Source organism: Amaranthus tricolor, chromosome 7, assembly GCF_026212465.1.
Source record: "Amaranthus tricolor cultivar Red isolate AtriRed21 chromosome 7, ASM2621246v1, whole genome shotgun sequence".
Classification (NCBI taxonomy): Eukaryota; Viridiplantae; Streptophyta; class Magnoliopsida; order Caryophyllales; family Amaranthaceae; genus Amaranthus; species Amaranthus tricolor.
Genome location: NC_080053.1, coordinates 15501632 through 15507872, shown reverse-complemented (window position 1 = coordinate 15507872; position 6241 = coordinate 15501632).

The window sequence follows — 6241 nt, the reverse complement described above, 5'->3', positions numbered from 1 at the left end:
TTGCTGTTTTATCCAAAGCATTTGGGAACAGCAAGCTGCTGCTGCCACGTATTCAGCTTCGGTTGTGGATAATGCAACCGTGTTTTGTTTCTTGGAACTCCATGAAACTAAACAAGAGCCAAGAAATTGTACCATACCTGACGTGCTTTTTCTATTAACTAGATCACCTGCATAATCTGCATCACTAAAACCTTTTAAATCAAAAACATCACTTTTAGGATAAAATAAGGACAAGTCGTATGTTCCCTTCAAATATCTTAAAATTCGTTTGACTGCCGTGAGATGTGATTCTTTAGGATTTGATTGAAATCTAGCACATAAACCAACACTAAATGAAATATCGGGTCTACTTGCAGTTACATATAATAAGGAACCTATCATGCCTCGATACATTGTTTGATCTACGTTAGTTCCTTTTAGGTCTTCATCTAATCTAACATTTGTTGCCATTGGTGTATGGTTGGTTTTAGCGTTGTTTAGTCCATATTTATTTAGAAGTTCTTTTATGTATTTTTGTTGATGAATAAAAATACCATTTTCAGTTTGTTTAATTTGTAAACCAAGGAAGAAATTTAGTTCTCCCATCATGCTCATTTCAAATTCTGTGCCCATTAGGTTAGCAAATTCCTTACATAATAAATCATTAGTAGCACCAAAAATAATATCATCAACATAAATTTGAACAACCAAAATATGAGAACCTTTATTCTTAAAGAACAAGGTTTTGTCGATTTTTCCTCTAACAAAGTTATTTTGTATCAAAAACTTTGACAGTCTTTCATACCATTGCCTAGGAGCTTGCTTTAAGCCATATAGAGCTTTATCAAGCTTATAGACATGATCAGGACAGGAGGTATTCTCAAAACCTGGAGGTTGTTCAACAAACACTTCTTCATCAAGAAATCCATTTAAGAAAGCACATTTCACATCCATTTGATATAACTTAAAGTTCATAAATACAGCAAAAGAAATTAAAATTCTAATAGCCTCTAACCTTGCTACCGGAGCAAATGTCTCAGTATAATCAATACCTTCTTGTTGATTGTACCCTTTGACCACGAGTCTTGCTTTGTTTCTTACAATTATTCCATGCTCATCTAGCTTATTCCGAAATACCCATTTCAAACCAATTACCTTCTTGCCTTTTGGTTTGGGTTCTAAGTGCCACACTTTATTTCTTTCAAATTCATTTAATTCATCTTGCATGGCTACTATCCATTCGGAATCCTTTAGAGCTTCTTCGTGATTTTTGGGTTCAAGTGATGATAGGAACGCAAAGTGTGCACAAAAGTTTCTCAGTTGAGATCTGGTTTGTGTTCCCTTATTCATATCACTTATAATCAGATCAAGAGGATGATAACTTTGGTATTTCCAAGGTTTAGGCACAAATTCTCTGGAGGGAACAGTAGCATGTTCTGATTCAGCATCTTGATTTGCATTTTGTTCAACTACTGGATCATCTTGGTCATCTGCGGGAACAGCTGGATTGGGAACAGTCTGCTGGTCCTGTTGAGCTGGCAGTTCCTGGATTTGGTCAGTTTCCCCTGCCTCTTCTTGTATTGGCTGTTCACCTGCTGTTCCTGGATCTTGCATTTTAACTCCTTCATCATCATCTTCTAAATTTGCAAGACCTATTTTAATATTATTTGTTTCCTGTTCACTTGTTGAAAAGTTAGTTTCATCAAAAATTATGTGAATAGATTCCTCTACGCACATTGTTCTCTTATTATAAACTCTGTAAGCTTTGCTATGTGATGAATAACCGAGGAATACTGCTTCATCACTTCTTTCATCAAACTTACCTATATTTCGTTTACCATTCACATGAACAAAACATTTGGATCCAAACACACGAAAATAGGAAATATTTGGCTTAACACCTTTGAGTAATTCATAGGGTGTCTTAGAAGTGATTGGTCTTATTAACACACGATTCAAAATATAGCATGCAGTATTGACGGCCTCGGCCCAAAAATTCCTAGGTAGACCACTAGCAATCAACATGGTCCTAGCCATTTCTTCTAAGGTTCTATTCTTCCTTTCCACCACTCCATTTTGTTGTGGTGTTCTAGGAGCGGAAAAATTATGATTTATACCATGTTCATTACAATAATTCATGAAGTTTGAGTTTTCAAATTCTTTGCCATGATCCGATCTAATGTGAACAATTAAATTATTGGTAGATTTTTGTATTTTATTAGCAAAGGATACAAACTCATCGAAAGTTTCATCTTTGCTTACTAAAAATAAGGTCCAAGAAAATCTACTAAAATCATCAACTATGACAAACACATATCTTTTGCCACTACGGCTTTGTGTTCTCATAGGTCCACATAGATCCATATGAATTAATTCTAATGGTCTAGAGGTAGTCACCAGAAACTTTGATTTAAAGGATGACCGCACTTGTTTTCCTTTAGCACAAGGATCACAAATTTCATTTTTGAGGAATTTTATTGCTGGTAATCCTCTTACTAGGTCTTTTGATCTTAAGGTGTTAATCAATGAATAGCTAGCATGACCTAGACGCTTGTGCCAAAGAAGTGGGTCTTCTTCTATAACGCTTAAACACGTTAGACTGTTTCTGGGAACAGTGTCCAGGTCCACCACATAGGTGTTTCCTTTTCTGATTCCCTCTAGTACAGGGTCTCCTGTGTTGTTACTAGAAATTATACATCGTTCAGAAGTAAACTTAATAGAGTTACCTTTGTCACAAAATTGAGAAATACTTAAAAGATTGTGTTTTAGATTCTCGACTAAAAATACATTGTCAATGGCATGGGAGCTTGACCTTCCAACTTTTCCTTTGGCGATTATTTCACCCTTCATATTATCACTGAAGGTTACAGTTCCCCCATCATACGCTTCAAGTGAGAGAAATCTAGATTTATCACCCGTCATGTGCTTGGAACACCCACTGTCGAGATACCATGAGTTGTTCCCCCTCACTTGAACCTGCAATGCAAACTAATGGTTAAGTTTAGGAACCCAGTCAGCCTTGGGTTCCCTGTCGATTATATTTGTATCATGTTTCTCAATCCATATGCATTCGACATAAGTTTCATTTGCTTTAGTGTGCTGTTCCCTTTTTACACATTGATATTTTAGGTGTCCAATTTTACCACAAAAGGAACAGATTTTACTATTAGGGAGATCTACATAGACCTTTTTCCTTTTTTCATTCTTAACATAACCTAGACCTTCTTTACTCTTGGTTTTAGCATTTAGAATCCATTTGGGAATTTCATTGATTTTTCCTTTTCCTCTTAAGTTAATTTGATCTTTTAGAAACTTATTTTCTTTTTCATATGAATCTAATTTTAATTTTATTTCTTGAAATTCCATGCTAAACACATGAGTGGTTTTATCATTTTCAACCAATTTTAATCCTAGCAATTTGTTTTGATTTAATTCAATGTTAAGAATAATGAAATCCTGTTTTAATTTCTCCAATTGTTCTTTTAAGATGATATTCTTATCTAACAAATCAAAAAATCTACTTTGCACATCGATCCTAAAGGAATTTAGGTATGAGATATGATCTTTACTTAAGTTAAGGTCTTTCTCAATTTGGAGACACTTAGCTGTTTTTTCATTCAACTTTTCTTGTGTCTCTAACAGCAATTTGATTAATTTATTTTTACTTGAATTAGACAGTTGTTTAAGAGATGGAGTAGAAGACATTACCTCTTTTTCCTTAGACTCTTCATGAGATGCCATGAGACATAGGTTTGCTGTTTCTTCTTCCACTGGAGCTTCTGTCTCAGCCTCGCTCTCCGTATCACCCCAAGCTGCGATCATTGCCTTTCTAAAATCAGTTTTGAAATTTTCCTTTTTATATTGTTTTCCAACTTCTCTTGCTTTTCCCTTGCCCTTCTCATTTTTCCATTGAGGGCAATCCTTGATGAAGTGATCAATGCTCCCACACTTGTGGCATTCAAAATTTGTCTTCAAGTTAGCAGTTCCTTTTTATTTGTTGTTTCTTTGATTTCTATATCTGCTGTTACTAAAGAATTTTTTGAATTTACGTGCCAACATAGCAGCTTCCTCTTCACCAGCGTCTGACTCTTCACTATCATCTGCTGCCAGAGCCAGTCCTTTATTACGGGAACTGTCAGCTGTTCCCAAATGCAATTCATGAGTCATGAGGGAACCAGCCAACTCTTCCAAATTAAACTTGGTGAAATCTTTGGACTCCTGGATGGCTGTGACCTTAGCTCTCCAGCGTTCGTCTTGAGGAAGACTCCTAAGTATTTTCCTAACTTGTTCATCAACGGGAATAATTTTACCAAGAGAGACCAATTCATTCGTGATATTTGTGAACCTGGTGAACATCTCTTGAATGTTCTCTCTAGGTTCCATAACAAACCTTTCATATTTGGACATTAGGAGGTCGATCTTGGAGCGCTTCACTTCGCTGGTACCTTCATGGGTAACTTCCAGCAGGTCCCAAATTTGCTTGGCAGTTTTGCAACCCATAATACGATTGTGTTCATTGGGTCCAAGACCACAGTGAAGCAATTTGATAGCAAGAGCGTTCATCTCCATCTTTTGAAAATCTTCTTTTTCATATTCAGTGATTGGTTTTGGAACAGCTTCATTGTTGGAGTTGATGGTCGTCACCTCAAAGTCTCCAATTTCAATGACTCTCCAAACTTGATAGTTTTCGGCCTTTATGAAGATTTCCATTCTATTTTTCCAGTAAGTATAGAATTTCCCATCAAACATGGGTGGCCTTTGTGTGGAGTACCCCTCTTCCATGCGCTCGTTCATCTTCAACATCTCTGTGGGAACAGGATACTGCTCTTAGGGTTTTCTGATTAAATGAGGAATAGAGCTCTGATACCAATTGTTGGAATATGAAGAGATGATCAAAAGCAACAAGAGGGGGGGTGAATTGTTGTGTATTGAGTTGTACTACGTTTTTGCTCTAACTTGCGGAATTTTAGCAAACAAAATAAAACTTAAACTTAAGAAGCAAGAAATAAAAAGGAGACAAAGATTTTACGTGGAAACCTTCTTGGCCTAATAAGAAGGAAAAACCACGACCCCCCGGGATTTCAAAATTCTTACTATGTTAAGGCAATCAATTACAATTACATAAAACAATGTTTGCTTCACTCGAAGCTTCTCTACTCTAGGCCTAATTCTCTTTCTCTATTCTCCTTCTCTTTCTCTTCTCACGTTTCTCTTCTCTATTTCCTTAGACTTCCCACAAGTCTAATTACAAAAAAACACTCATTAACCCTTACAAGGCCAATTCTCAAGAGATTAAAAATTAAAATAATTACTTAAGAAAAATATAATAAATTAATTGGCATTGAAAAACTGAAAATATTTTTCTTAAGATGATCTCCCTTTAATGGACACTCTTGGATCCTCTTGGATGGATTTTGGTTCGAGCAAAGTCCCTTCTATTTATAGTGGGAACAACCAGCAGTTTCCTCAGATATAACGTCCACTATCTCACACATACCTCCCACTACCCCCACGTTCTCAAAACAAAAGGTGGTGGAAATATGAAAGTGTCCGGCTGTTATTTGCTCAAAGAAAAATCAGTTTCCTTAATGCTAAAAATAGCATAGGAGTTAAAAACATAAGATCCTAAAAAATAGGAGATCTAAATCTAATTAAGAAAAAGTCTTGGGCTATTTTTAGAAAACCTAAAAATAGATTTGCCAATTAACTTACTAATTAATTTAAGCAATTAAATTAATTCTAAACCATTACATCAACTTAAAAACAGAAAATAATTAATTCGCAATTTTCCAGTCGATGTTATTCTCTAGACCTGCTACGTAGGAACAGCGTACTGTCTCCAGCTTCAACTTCAGTTAAAATGTTCATTTTAGGAACAGTAGACTGTACGTCTATTTTGAACATTATAACACTTATCTAACATCTTGGACATATTAAGACATGTACATCTTCCACGAACCAAGTCATAGGCTTTATCAACCATTCAAACTAAATCGGATATATACCTACAAAACAATCTCTTAAAATATATTTTTTTATAAGTGAAGTCATCATCAAAACCTTAAGAGGCCAACAAATTCCCCCTTTTTGATGAGGACAAACTTTATAAACAAACTTAAGTAAAATAGAGTAAAACAAAATTCTTAGAGCATACTAGAGATTAAAGCAACTCTAAATAACTTAGCAAATCAACTCGTTACAATATAATTTACCAAGCATTCACAATAAAACAATTTACTCCATAATATCAAATATGTTTAAA